Source organism: Scyliorhinus torazame, chromosome 10 (genome assembly GCF_047496885.1).
Source record: "Scyliorhinus torazame isolate Kashiwa2021f chromosome 10, sScyTor2.1, whole genome shotgun sequence".
Taxonomy (NCBI): Eukaryota; Metazoa; Chordata; class Chondrichthyes; order Carcharhiniformes; family Scyliorhinidae; genus Scyliorhinus; species Scyliorhinus torazame.
This window is the reverse complement of record NC_092716.1, coordinates 231,752,265-231,767,757: the sequence shown is the minus strand read 5'-3', so window position 1 is coordinate 231,767,757 and position 15,493 is coordinate 231,752,265. Positions and strand designations below refer to the sequence as shown.

The following is a 15,493-nucleotide window of genomic DNA, read 5'->3' as shown; positions in this document are numbered from 1 at the left end:
CATGCTCTGTTTATAATACAGCATTCCATGAAACGGTTTCTTGATTTTCTGCCTGCTGTGTTGAGGATGCATTCTTCAAGTAAACGGATGAAAATGAAATAGTAATCTTCATTGCAACAGATGTGCAATTGCCTTGTTGAAATAAAGTTTGTTTCATCTGTTAATTAACAGATGTGCAATCAATTACCTTGGGTAAATAAAGTTTGTTTTTTCTGATAATAGAATGCAGCAATATAAATGAAAATTGAAGAGTGCGAGAAGTTCAACGGAGGGAGGAGAGCCGCGGCAGTTAATTGTTGATCACTTTAAACGCACTCAGGTAAATCCAGTTCCGATTCAATCCTCTGGGGAAGATTAGCGACTCCTGGGCCTCTTATCCTCATCAGGGAGTACTAAGCAGCTGTTCTGGAAGTGTGGCTGTACATTGGTTGCTGTTTTCCGTGGAGCATTTGCAACGAGTCAGAATCTTTGAAGGTCCTTTGTGATCCCCCGCTCATCCCAGTCCCACTCCTGGAAAATTGTAAAGTGATGCAAGGGGAATTAACAGATGTTTGCAAAAAAAAAAAACCAGCGGTGTCACTCCCATTGTGAAAATTGGATTTTCTGGTAAACTGACATTGTGCCACTTCTCGAAGCGCTGAACGGTAATCCAAAAGCACTGAGGTGTGCAGAGTGCGAGGAACAAGAAACCGGTAACAAACTGAAAAGGGACAGTAGACGCCATTCAGTTCGCTCTCGAAGCAGACAAAATTATAATTCAAATTTGGGGCAGCACTTCATTCTGGAAGAGCCACATTCACTGTTTAACCCAGACGGCCCCATTCTAGAATTTCAATCTTTAATCCAATACGGAGAGACTGCTGCATTGTTGGAAGTGCCATTTTACCATGCCATGGTACCAAGTGCCATGATACAATTTTCCCTCTCAGGTTGACAAAGAAGATTTCATTTGAAAATGAAAATTGCTTATTGTCACAAGTAGGCTTCAAATGAAGTTACTGTGAAAAGCCCCTAGTCGCCACATTCCGGCGCCTGTTGGGGGATGCTGGTACGGGAATTTGAAGAGAAGCAGAAGTGTATTCCCACTATTTCCCCTCTACCAATATCCCAAACATATCCACTGGTCATTATTGGATCCATAGCAACTATCCATGGAACCCCACAGTGCAGACTGCACCCACCCTCTGGAAGAGCACCCCACCTATGCCCACTCCCCCACCTTATCCCCTGTAACCACACCTAACCTGCACATCCCTGGACACAAGGAGCAATTTAGCATGGTCAATCCACCTAACCTGCACATCTTTGCACTGTGGGAGGAAACTGGAAACCCACGGAGACACGGGGAGAATGTGCAGACTCCACACAGACAGTGACCCAAGGCCGAATCGAAACTAGGTCTGTACTGTGCCACTGGGCCACCGATGAGATTATATGAGAGGATTATCTCAAAACCTGAAGCACAACAGTGTGAACCTCTCCGGTGTACTTTGGGGCCGGGATTCTCCAATCCTCCGGCCAAGTTCTGACGCCGGCGTGAAAAGTGGCGCGAGCCATTCCGACGTCAACGGGCCTCACCTGGCAGCCATCCACCCCTTCCCAGGGGGCTAGTACAACGCCGGAGTGGTCTCCGCAGCTCCGGCGGCCAAAGCACCATGGTCGGTGCGAGTTCACACATGCACGCCACGGCAATATGGCGGAGCCCTACAGGGGCCCGGTGTGGAGGAACATAGGACCTACGGAACCAGCCCACCCGCTGATCAGTAGGCCCCGATCGCGGGCCAGGCCACCGTGGAGGCCCCCTCCGGGGTTGGATCCCCCCGCATCCCACCAGGACGGCCCCCGCAGACAGAACTCCGCGGTCCCACTGGGTGGAACCATACGTAACCCACGCCGGCGGGACTCAGCCGACCTCGGCGAGCACTCGGCCCGTCGCGTCCCGGAGAATTGCCGGGGGGGCCGCTCTCAACGGCCCCCGACCAGCATGGCGATGATCCCGCGGGCGCCCGAAAATCGCGCCGGAGAATCAGTAAGCCGGCGTTGGGGTGGCGTAGTGCGATTCTCGCTGCCTCCCCGAGGCCCGGATGTTTGGTAAAAGTGAGCTCATCGCAGAAAACTTAGATTGCCGTTGCTCAACTCAGTAGAACGATGATGCATCTACTTTCATAAGTAATGGAGAACATTTTTAAAGGTAAAAAGGACAGATGCCGAATGAAGGGCGACACTTAAAAGTTGGAACAATGCGCCTGGATTGTCCCAAAATGGGGCTATGTCCTCACGCCGGCGTAAAAACGCTGGCATTGAACTCCGGAATTTCCTAAAAAAAAATAAACCAATTCACTCACCTGCAGGGGGCTGGAAAAGACCCGGAGTAATTCACGCAGCTTCAGTGGAGGATACGGGTCCCCGCACGTCCGGTTTCGAGTCCGCGCATGAGCACGGCAGCGTCCTCGCCGAGCGCGGAGGCAGCTCCGAACTATAGGCCCGCCGATTGGCCGCGCGCCCTTGAATCAGACCAGCCCGATAGGTGCCCCGGCCAGCCGGCCAGAAGGCCCCCCCCCCCCCCTCCCCCCTCCTCCGGTGCCCGGTATCCCCGCCCCCCACCAGGGTCGCCGCAGACTGAGTCTGCAGCCGCTGCTCGAGGTTCCCAAACGGCATTAGGTGTTTAGAACCACGCCGTTGGGAACTCTGGCGGCTGGGAGCGGAGGATCGCTGGGCGGGCTCTGGCAATGGGCCCCCAGCCGCACGGAGTAATCCGTGAAATTGCCGATTCTCGGGTCCTGGAGAATCGCCGGACTGGCGCCGGACCCGATTTCGCCGCAAAAATGGATTCTCCGCCCACGCGCCTAACGCTATTTCGGCGCAGGGGCTGCGGAGAATCCATCCCAATGAAATCTGCAAAGAGAGTGTTGAGACAGTTATTGAGAATCAGTTGGTCGGGACTATGGGGTGAATGCAGGCAGAAAAATGGATAGCAGATGTGGCTGATGGGAAAGTGAAAGTTAATCAGCAGCAGATATGAGCATGGTAACTCACTGGACAGAGGAGGGCAGGGAACAAAAATCAATGCCAAAAAACTGATAAACAAATACTGGGGCCCGAAAAGGAGGCAGTTCCCCAATAAAATCTAGGTATATGAATGTTAGAAGCGTAAAGAATAAGTTGTTGTGACAGTTGAGAAATAGGATATAGCGGAAAGACCAGAAAAATGGTGGAGACCAAAGGATGGTAATGAAGACAACAAATAGGAGTCGTTAAGTACTCGAGACAGCGCAGTCCCATTTCTTAACGACACCAGGCAGTTAAAGAAGTGAGTGTAGAAAGTTACACAATGATTTGCTCTCCTTGGGACTTCCGGTGACGGTGAGCGGGAGGCAGCCGCAAACTGGAGGGCTCCCGCTCGGGAATAGAAATTTTGGGGTTTTGCCGCCCGGTCCCAGGGGCAACAGAGACCGAAAAAGCTGTAAGGCGGCACAGGGGGGAGAAATGTCCAAGCTTGGGGAAAAAACGGCCGTGAAAAAGGGGGTTAATGAAAGTCTGCCGGCGAGTGGAAAAGTCAGCGCAGGAACTGTGAGGAAAGCGGAGGCTGGAGCACCAGGGGAGGCCCCATCGCTCACAGCAGAAGAAATGACCAAAGTGATGGTTGTGGAACTTAAACAGTTCACAAAGCACATGGAAGCGATGAAGAAGGAGATGGGGGCGGTATTGAAAGTGCTGGTGGAGGAGGCGATTGCCCTAGTGAGGGCGGCAGTATTAAGCGCAGCGGCGGAGGTGCGGGAGCAAGGTGAGGCAGTGAAGGAAGTGGAAAAGGTATCATCGCAGCACAGTGATCAACTCTCCTCGATGGGGAAGGAGTTGCGGAAGGTGACAGAGACCAACAAGGGTCTGCGAGCCAAAATGGGAGACCTGGAAAACAGATCCAGGCGGCAGAATCTGAGCATCGTGGATCTGCCCGAAGGAGTGGAAGGCCCGAGGCCGACGGAGTATTTTGCCACGATGTTGGCGAAGCTATTGGGGGAGGGGGCCGATCCCTCTTGATGCGAACTGGATCGGGCTCATCGATCATGGAGGCCTATACCAAAAGCACGTGAGTTGCCAAGTGTAGCAACTGTGTGTTTCCGTAGGTACAGCGTGAAGGAGAAGGTCCTGTGCTGGGCAAAGAAGAAGTGGGTGGTGCAGTGGGCTGGAGCTGGTTTACGCATATACCAGGATTTTACGGTGGAGCTGGCGAGGCGGCGGGCTGCCTTCAGCTGGGCGAGGAAGGCACTGGACGTCAGCAAGGTGCAGTGCGGCATAGCATATCCAGCTAAGTTGATGGTGACCTACAAATCCAAGGACTTTTATTTTGGGACGGCAGAAGCGGCGGCAGAGTTTGCGAAGGCAGAAGGACTGTGGCAGAATTGAGAAATGGGATTAAGAGCGGGTCGTGCACTGATGTAGCCTCATGTAACTTTATGTTTTCACTGCGTGTTGGTGTATGTACTAAATGAGTCAACGCTGTATATATTTGGACAAGGGAAGAGTTGGGACTTATTTGCAATAATGGTTCTTTGGGGCTTGGGTGTGTATGCAGGGTTTGTGTGCTAAAGGGGATTTCTTGGTTTTCCTGGGACCGGGCAAGGGGGAAGGAGACCCGGGTGGGGGCCTCCACGCTGGCCGGTTTAAGCCGGCCAGAGAATGAGAGTGAGGTGAGGGGCTGCGGCCATCGGAGCCTGGTAGAACAGGTTTTGGCGAGTCTAGCCAGAGTGAAAAGTTGGGGGAAGGAACCGAGGTTGGGGGGAGGAGTTTACAAGCGGTAGTGGAGGGGAGGAGTCTGGGAGGGGGGGGGTGTCTACAATTCATGGGTGCCATTCACGTTACTCTTTCAGGGATTGGATGGCATTGAATATTCGGGGGGGCTAGGCCGACGCCGGAGGAATTTCCGCCCCGCCAGCTGGCAGAAACGGCCTTTGTTGCCCTGCCAGCTGGCGCGGAAATGACATGTTGGGGCGGCGCATGCACGGGAGCGTCAGCGACCGCTGACAGTTTCCCGCGCATGCGCAGTGGAGGGAGTCTCTTCCGCCTCCGCCACGGTGGAGACCGTGGCGGAGGCGGAAGGGAGAGTGCCCCCACGGCACAGGCCCGCCCGCGGATCGGTGGGCCCCGATCGCGGGCCAGGCCACCGTGGGGGCACCCCCCAGGGCCAGATCGCCCCGCGCCACCCCCAGGACCCCGGAGCCCGCCCGCGCCGCCTTGTCCCGCCGGTAAATAGGTGCTTTAATTTACGCCAGCGGGACAGGCAATTTATCGGCGGGACTTTGGCCCATCCGGGCCGGAGAATCGAGCGGGGGGGCCCGCCAACCGGCGTGGCGCGATTCCCGCCCCCGCCTAATCTCCGGTGCCGGAGACTTCGGCAACCGGCGGGGGCGGGATTCACGGCAGCCCCCGGCGATTCTCCGACCCGGCGGGGGGTCGGAGAATGACGCCCCAGATCTGCCTTCTTCTAGTTGCTCAACATTTTAGGTTTATATTGCAGCTAATTACTCAGAATACACACAACACCACAGTATCAGTCATGTTCATCTATCCTTTAAGGTCATCGGTTGCTACAATCTGTGGCAGAGGTTTCTCAAACTATTTTAGTTCTGAGGCTCCCTTTCCATGTTAGAGAAATTCCCTGTAACACAAATCAAAATTCCCATTTGAGAATTCCCGTATATAATTTCCCTCAGCACCATTCCCTTTCACCATGTTACTGCTCCTATCACAGCACTGCAGAAAATGGGCCCTATGCCTGTCCCACTCCTTCCTTCTCTCCACAAAGACCTCAATTTCCTGACTCCCAGTCTCCCGCTATCTCTCTCAACCCTCAGCTCTCTCTCATGGAAGGTCCACAGACCATCAGCCAACACTGGTTCTCAGGACCGCCATTTTCCCCATCTATAATCCTTTTCTAATTAGTGAACAAAAGTGAACAATGAAAATTAATAAGACATTCTTTTAAGGGCTATATGATTTTTTTTTGCCCCCAACATACCGCTCAATAGCAGTGTCCAGATTATTCAGGGTAATCCTGGAATGTTAAAAGTTAATTGGTGACCAACATGGAGTATGAGAAACCAGGCCTGCGTGTGATACCCTCCGCGGTAGAACAAGACTGCTAACGGCCAAGGTGTTGCAGACCTGTTCAAGACACGTAGGTGTAGAATGAATGAGGCTGGACAACCAACACCTGGCTCAGCCCTTGGAAGATGGCAGAAGAGAATGAGGGGGGGGGGGGGGGCGGGGGGTGCGCAGTTCAGATTTGTCACTTGTCATAATAATGAGAAAAGCACCAAATCATGTTCCGAAATATTGAACTTCAAATAAGACTGGAGGTATTTAAAAATGGACTTATAAGCCAAAGGTGGCTGAGGATGCAAAGTTAGCCACTGGCTGAATTGCTGGTGAGTGAGAGACAATGGAACCCTGCCCCGTTTCCAGACAAGGATACTACTAGAGCATACATAAACTAATTGCAATCTCCAGTGGAGACAATGGGAGACTAGTATCATCTCAAGAGCTAGCCTCTGCAAATGTCCAGATGGATGTATCGATTCCTCCTTCCAGGAATAGACAAAGACACGGATTACAGTCAGTTGCCCTAGGTGTGTGTGCATGTGTCAGAACTTGTATGGTACCAAAGTAGAAGCCAGCAGCTGCATGTATTCCTCTCTTTGATTGCTGAAGTAAGCTGAGCCAGCAAAGACCACGGCTACAAAGGAAAGAGAAGCTCCTTAGCCAAACTGTAGAACACTAAAATCTAAAAGGGACTATTATGTTGCTGGATCAGCGTTACTGGAATCACAAATATTTCTAGCCGCAACGCGCGATCAGCTACTCCTCACAATTCAGGGGCTGTTTTGTGTACCTTTGTTTACTTGCTCTCTTTGGATTCAATTTTCACTTCTGATCTGTATGAATGTATATGAATTTGTTTTACAATTTGTTTTGCTTTTAGTAGTGAATAAACTCACTCTTTCTTTAAATCAAAAAAACCTGATTAAATTGGCTCTCTTCAAAACATAAATATTGGGACTAGGAAAAGGATTCCACAAAGGAAGAGATGCTTTTTAGATTAATCTTGGAGCAACCAGCAGAGGGCTTTGGGTAAATAAAGGGGGCACCAGATTTCTGATTCAGCATGCCGTTGTGATTCTCCGTTTTGCCGGCAGCCCGGGGGGTTTCCCGACGGCGTGGGGCTGCCCCACAATGGGAAACCCCATTGACCAGCCGGCGAAACGGAGACTCCCGACGGCGTGCTGAATCAGAAAACTGGCGCGGCGGGACGGAGAAATCCGCCCAATAAATCAGTTCATCCCTCCTCACCGGTGGCATAACAAGTTTGGGGTATCCCAGCCGAACGGAAACAACTTGAGGGATCTCGCTCGGGGTAACAAATTCGGGAAACGGTCATATCACAGAAATGAGTTTGCAAAATACTTCAGTTTTTTTGGTAGTATCGAAGCTGGTAGGTTCCTAATGTTGATACCACCCGCTTTTCTCCCTCTACTGAGACAACAATTTACTGTTTGGCCCCAGCAGCTTCCTCCTGCCTTGCAGATTCCTTGTCCCATTTGATTCACAGTCACAATTACGCAAACAGCAACAAAATAGGGCAAAAACTAAAGCACATTTGAAATGGAACCAAGCTGGGGCGTTGGATTCAATGGACAGTAGGGTCGCCAGCTGCGATTAAGCGTATTCCTGAAGGTTTCATCACATGACTTGCCCCCACGCTCCAGCCAATCGTCAGCCAGCACATCCATCCTTGTGATGCGCCACCTTCCAGGCCAATTGAAAAGCAAAAAGACTCATTACGCAACAAGGCAATGCTGGACTGCCAGCCCAACAGTCTTTCTTGTCCCCACTCTCAACACTTTTCTATGAGAAAACTAGTTTTTCTTAATATCCGCAAGACACTTCTCCAGGGTTGCACACAGCAGAATCCTGGAGATTGATCTAGAATTCCCGGAAACCCAGCATGTTGTGATCATCGGTCGCTCAGCTCAATCTCACCTTCGCACGTTGGCGTATTATTCTGTGCTTCCTTTAATCTGATTTATTTTTCATATCCCCAAGATTATTTATGGTGGACCCCTCGAACCCTTCCCGCAGACCCCTGGGTGAGGACCCCTGATATATAGGAAGGTTTCACCTGCTCAACCACCAGCATCATTCATAGTATGGCTGTCCTGACGAATGTCTGAAACATAGTAAGCCATACATTATACGATAGATTGCTCGCAGTTTGTGATACCATCATATCTAATTGAATTACAGTTCTGTAACTCACTGCTTTATCCTTATTATCTTGTCATAGCATCTACACAGTTGTTAACCTCTAAAACAGGGTATATTATTCCTCAGTAGAAACCCGCACCTTGTTTGCCGATTGCCATTATAGCTTCAGCCATCCATCAAAATATTGTGGAACTTTATTTTCCTGTCGCATGCATGAAGCCACAGTGAGAAGCAACGGTCGTCAGCAGGAATGGAACGTATCAGTTAAAAATTACGAGGTGCTCAAGTGTCCAGCATTGAAAGGAAAAACAAAATTATGACACAATCTTCATAATGCAACAGGTCATCCCAATAAAGATATCCAAGAAGCACAACAGCTTACTGATGATATTACGGTCTCTTGCTCCCTTCACAGTTCAATCTAGGTCACCAATCAGATTCTGCAGAGCACCATTCATCGCTGTGACCTAATTCAAGTAAATTTAGTATGTTTCGGATTTTTTAAGAAACAATTTCCAGGGATGTGAGTTCAAGACAGTGATGTAATCAGGGTTCAGATACTCTCGACCCGCCCTGATGTGACCCCCCACCTCCAATGCTATTGTTGGGGGGGGGGGGGTCCTTGAGCCCCCCCAGCACCCCACTTCATAGGGGCAAAGCATCCCCGGCATGGGCAAAATGCAACCTGGGGACCTTTGTCACTGCTAGCCTGGCACCTTGGCAGTACCATCTTGACACCCTGGCAGAACCAGGCTGGAGCTCTAGTGGCACTGCCAGGTGGCACTGCCAAGATGCCAGGCTAGTAGTGCCAGGGTGGCATGTGCAGTGGCAGGGTGCCAACCTGACAAAAAGCCAGCTACCCGTGAGCCTCCGATTGCCTGGGAGAGCTTCCCAACTGCCATTCTGCCTGGTCCCTGGTTTTGGGACCAGTGCTAAACGGCGCTCGGCTGGGGTTTCCTCGGCAAGGCCGGTAGATCCCAGGGGCTGGTCAGAGCTGGCTTAGACTTAGTTAACTGAGCTGGTAAACTCGGTTAACTAAGCCAGTCTGGATGCAGAACACAATGTCTCACTAGATCTCATGACCGTCGGGAATCCCAGAGGAGACTTCTTGCGGGATCTACCGGCTGCTACCCACAGGATAGGGGACGGGATGCGACTGGTAAACCGCACCCATTATCCCTAAAGTAGAACAGAATAATTGGACTGCTCCCAAAGTGGTAAAATCAAATGGTAGAGTAAGAATCTGTGGCGACCAGAAGGTAATTATAAATCAGACACAGTAATGTAGTCCACTTGATAGTTTGTCAAACATGGAGGACTTGTTCACAGTCTTATCAGGAGGCCAGATTTTTTCAATGCTGGATCTGACAAAGTTGTATCCGCAACTTGAGTTCGATGATGAGTCCAAGTCATGCTTGACTATTGATAACCACACGGGTCTATGCTGATGAACCAAATTTTGCAGGGGATTCAGGGCGTGGTGTACCACTTGGATGACATAGTTCTTTCAGCTCCAAACAGGTAGCCCCATGGTGATAGGCTGAATAAGGTGCTCCAACCTTGGAAAAACATGGAGTTCGGGAGAAGACAAATGTGAAACATTTGAAGATTCCAGAGAGTATGTGGTTCACAGAGTAGACAAAGACTGGTTACATCCTACTAAGAAACAGTTCAATACGAGCCTGTGCCACAACCCCAGGATATCTTGGAGCTTGGTGAATTATTGCAGTAAATACATTCCAAATTTGGAAACCTTTTTGCATCCACTGAATGAACTCTTGGGGAAGGGTGTTCTGAAGAAGGGATTGTGACGAGGAATTCCAGTTGTGTAAATTGATCGATGGTAAAATGCTTGTACGTTACAATGTGTCCAAGATGATTAAGCTAGCATGTGATGTTTCCCCATACAGAGTAGCTGCTGTGATCTTTCATCTGTTGGATAATGGTGAGGAAAGAGTGATTGCCTTTGCCTCAGTGCCAGTGAGCATAATTATGCTCAGAATGAATGTGACGCATTGTCATTGATTTTTCGCGCAAGAAGCTTTTGGTAAATACTTGTATGGTCATAGTTTCATGATTAAAATTGATCACAAGCCACTGATGGCTATTTTCAATCCAAAGTCTCCAGTACCCACTTCAGCTGCAGTCGGTTTGCAGAGATGGGGTTTTATTTTGCCTGCTTATCGGTACGACATTAAGTACAGACAATCGGAAAGATCATTGTAAAGCCAATGCAATTTCCAAACTACCATCCCCAGCAGACGCAGAGCCCAACAGGAAAGGTATATTTTTCTGCCGATGACAAATTGGCAGGGACCCAGTATTGGCACAGGTATATAATTATACCGCAGATGGGTGGCCTGCACAGATACTGAAGTTAGAAAGCAAGCCATTTTTCATGCATTAGAACGAGTTGGCCGTGATAAATAATAATAATAATAATCTATATTAGTGTCACAAGTAGGCTTACATTAACACTGGGTGGCACAGTGGCACAGTGGTTAGCACTGCTGCCTCACAGCGCCAGGGACCGGGGTTCAATTCTAACCTTCGGCGACTGTCTGTGTGGAGTCTGCACGTTCTCCCCGTGTCTGCGCGAGTTTCCTCCGGGTGCTCCGGTTTCCTCCCACATTCCAAAGATGTGCAGGTTAGGTGGATTGACCATGCTAAATTGTCCCTTAGTGTCCAAAAGGTTGGTTTTGGTTACAGAGATGGGGTGGGGGAGAGGGCTTAGGTTAGGGTGCTCTTTCAGCAGAGGGTGGGTACAGACCCGATGGGCCGAATGGCTTCTTTCTGCACTGTAGGGATTCTATGATTACCGCAATGAAGTTACTGTGAAAATCCCCTCGTCGCCACACTCCGGTGCCTGTTCGGGTACACTGAGGGAGAATTCAGAATGTCCAATTCACTAACAGCACGTCTTTCGGGACTTGTGGGAGGAAACTGGTGCACTCAGAGGAAACCCACACAGATTTCTTTAGCCACAAGGGCCAAGGCCAGCTGCCTCTTGACTATATCCAATGAATTGGCCCCAACAACTTTCTGTGGTGGAGAATTCCACACATTCACAACTCTATGAGAGAAGAAGTGTGGTGAATGTATTATACCAATAATCCACCATTGTACCTGGACCATGCTTTGCCCGTGTATTTGTATCTGTGCTATGCTGTTGCCCTTGTGGGCTCCACCTGTGGGCCATTGTATGGCATTATCCAGAGGGGAACATGCTGGGGCATGTATGGGCTCCGCCCACAGCTCCTCCCCTTGAAGGGAGGTATAAAGAGCAGTCAACCTGTAGGCGGTTCTCAGTATTGGATCAGTCGCAGGCAGGCACTGTTCTAAGTTGATTAAAGCCACAGTTTACTTCTACTCCCATCTCGAGTGAATTGATGGTCGCATCAAGAAGTTCTTCCTCATCTCAGTCCCCAATGGCTGACCCCTTATTCTTAGGCTGTGAACCCTAGTTTTGGAAGTCCCCAACATCGGGGAACATTTTTCCCACATCCAGCCTGTCCAGTCCCATCAGGAATTTATGTGTTTCTATGAGATTCCCTCTCATTCTTCTAAATTCCAGTGAGTAGAAGCCCAGCCGATCCAGTCTTTCTTCATATGTCAATCCTACCATCCCGGGAATTAGTCTGGTGAACCTTCGTTGGACACCCTCAGTAGCAAGAATGTCCTTCCTCAAACTGGGAGACCAAAACTGCACACAATACTCAAGGTGTGGCCTCACCAAGGCCCTGTATAACTGCAAAAAGACATCCCTACTCCTATACTCAAATCCTCTCCCTATGAAGGCCAGCATGCACTTGGCTTTCCTCACTGCCTGCTGTACCTTTATGCCAACCTTCAGCGACTGTACTACCATGACACCCAGGTACTTCCCCTTTTCCTAAACTGCCACTATTCAGATAATAATCTGTCTTCCTGTTTTTGCCACCAAAGTGGATAACCTCACATTTACCCACATTATATTGTATTTGCCAAGTACTTGCCCACTCAGCCAGCCTGTCCAAGTCACCCTGCAGCATCTCTGCATCCTCCTCACAGCACATACTGCCACCCAGCTTAGTGTCGTCTGCAAATTTGGAGATATTGCAATTCCTTCATCCAAATCATTATTGTATATTGTGAACAGCTGGGGTCCCAGCACTGAACCCTGTGGTACCTGACTAGTCCCTGCCTGCCACTCTGTAAAGGACCCATTTATTCCCACTCTCTGCTTCCTGTCTGCCAACCAGTTGTCTATCCACATCAATACATTACCTCCAATATCATGAGCTTTAATTTTGCTCTCTAATCTCTTGTGTGGGACCTTGTCAAAAGCCTTTTGAAAGTCCAGATACACAACATCCACTGGTTCAGTCTTGTCCATTCTACTGGTCACATCCTCAAAAAATTCCAGAAGATTTGTCAAACATGACTTCCCTTTAGTGAATCCATGCTGTCTTGGTCCGATCCTGTCCCTGCTTTCCAAATGCTCAGTTATTTCATCCTTAATAATTGACTCCAGCAATTTCCCCACCACCGATGTCAGGCTAACCAGTCTATAATTCATTGTTTTCTCTCTCCACTTTTTTTTTTTTTAAATGTGGGGCTACATTAGCTACCCTCCAATCCATTGGAACTCTTCCAGTCTATAGAATGCTGTAAAATGATCACTAATGCGTCCACTATTTCTAAGGCCACTTCCTTAAGTACTCTGGGATGCAGAGCATCAGGCCCTGGGGACTTATCGGATTTTAATCCCATCAATTTCCCCAATACAATTTCCTGACTAATAAGGATTTCCTTCAGTTCCTCCTTTATGCTAGATCCTCTGTCCCCTAGTATTTGTGTCCTCCTTATTGAAGACAGATCCAAAGTATTTGTTCAACTGGTTTGCAATCTCTTTGTTGCCCATTATGAATTTATCTGATGCTAACTGTAAGGGACCTACATTTGTCTTCACCAGTCTTTTTATCTTCATGTATCTGTACAAGCTTTTGCAATCTGTTTTTATGTTTTCTGCAAGCTTACTCCTTCTATTTTCATCTTTTGAATTAAACCCTTTTTCCTCCCCTGCTAAATTGTTAATTTCTCCCAGTCCTCTGGCTTGCTGCTTTTTCTGGCCAATTTATATGCCTCCTCTTTGGCTTTAAGACTATCGCTGATTTAACTGGTTAGCAATGGCGGAGCCACCTTCCCAGTCTTAATTTTGCACCAGACAGTGATGCACAATTGTTGCAGTTCATCCTTGTGTTCTTTAAATGTCTGCCATTGCCCATCAACCACTTATGTATCTTTTGCCCACTTATCCTAGCTAATGCACGTTTCATACCATCAAAGTTAGCCTTCTTTAAGTTCAGGACTTTAGTTTCAGACTTAAATGTGTCACTCTCCATCTTAATGAAGAATTCAACCATGTTATGGTCAGTCTTCCCTAAAGGATCTCAAACCACAAAGTTGTTAATGAATTCTATCTCATTGCCCAATACCCAGTCTAGGATGGCCTGCTCTCTAGTTGGTTCCTCTACATTTGTTGAGTAAACCATCCCTTATACATTCCAGGAAATTCTCCTCCATTGCTTTGCTACCAGTTTTATTTGCCCAATAAATATTCAGACTGAAGTTACCCATAATAACTGCTGTACCCTTACTGCATGCATCGCTAATTTCCAGTTTGATGGCACCCCAACCTCGCAAATATTGTTTGGTGGTCTGCACACAACTCCCATTAATGTTTTTTGCCCTTTGGTGTTCCGCAGCTCCACCCATGCAGATTCCACATCATCCCAAGCTAATGTCCTTCCTTACTATTGCGTTAATCCCCTCTTTAACAAGCAACACTACCTCACCTCCCTGTCCTTTCTTTCTATCTTTCCTGAATATTGAATAGCCCTGGATGTTGAGTTTCCATCCTTGGACACCCTGGAGCCAGGTCTCAGTGATCCCAATTACATCATATCCATTAATGATCGTCAGCGCAGTTAATTCATCAACCTTATTACAAATGCTCCTCGCATTGAGACACAGAGCCTTCAGGCTTGTTTTTCTCGTGACATTTATTGCGCTTTAAGAATTATGATATCATGTGGCTCTTTGATTTTTGTCTTTGGTTTCTCTGCCTTTCACTTATCCCTTTACTGCCTTTTGTTTTTGTCCCCACCTTACTTCCCTCCAACTTCCTGCATCGGTTCGCACAACCCTGCCATATTAGTTTAAACCCTCCCCAACAGCACTCGCAAACACTCCCCCTAGGACATTGGTTCCAGTCCTGCCCAGGTGCAGACCATCCGATTGGATTGGTCTCACCTCTCCCAGAACTGGTTCCAATATCCCAGGAATTTGAATCACTCCCTCTTGCACCATCCCTCAAGCCACGTATTCATCTAAGCTATCCTGCCATTCCTACTCTGACAGGCACGTGGCACTGGTAGCAATCCTGAGATTACTACCTTTGACGTCCTGCTTTTTAGTTTAACTCCTAACTCCCTAAATTCAGCTTGTAGGACCCCATCCCATTTTTTACCTATGTGCACCACATCAAGCTGGCTGTTCACCCTCCCCCGCCAGAATGCCCTGTATTCGCTCCAAGGCATCTTTGACCCTTGCACCACGGAGGCAACACACCATCCTAGAGTCTCGTTTGCAGCAGCAGAAAGGCCTATCTATTCCCCTTACAATTGAATCCCCTATCACTATAGCTCTGACACTCTTTTTTTTCTTCCTTCCTGTGCAGCTATGGTGCCATGAATCTGGCTGATGCACCGTTCCCCTGGTGAGCCATCTCCCCCAACAGTATCCAAAACGACATATCTGTTTTGGAGGGGGATGACCGCAGGGGACCCCTGCACTGCTTTTGCACTCTTCCTCTGTCTGGTGGAACCCATTCCCTATCTTCCTCAGTAATTTGCATCTGCGGTGTGACCAACTTACTGAACGTGCTATCCACGATATCCTCGGCATCACGGAAGCTCCAAAGTGAATCCACCTGCAGCTCCAGAACCGTAAGCTTGCAGAAAACATAAAAACAGATTGCAAAAGCTTGTACAGATACATGAAGATAAAAAGACTGGTGAAGACAAATGTAGTTCCCTTACAGTTAGCATCAGATAAATTCATGAGCCGCAGTTAGACATATATCCTGCACGTGAAGGAGTCAGAGTCACCGGAAGGGTTCCTGAATTCCCACATCGCACAGGAGGAGCATGGCATGGGTCAGGGATCTCCTGCCATGACTTAACCCTTA

At 48.8% G+C, this 15,493-nt stretch overlaps 1 protein-coding gene across 8 annotated transcripts in view; it reads right to left on the bottom strand.

Annotated features, from left to right (window-relative positions):
* LOC140384654 (serine/threonine-protein kinase BRSK2-like) overlaps positions 1-15,493 on the bottom strand; it is a 1,379,643-nt gene that overhangs the window by 619,277 nt on the left and 744,873 nt on the right. The gene's annotated exons all lie outside the window — the stretch shown is intronic.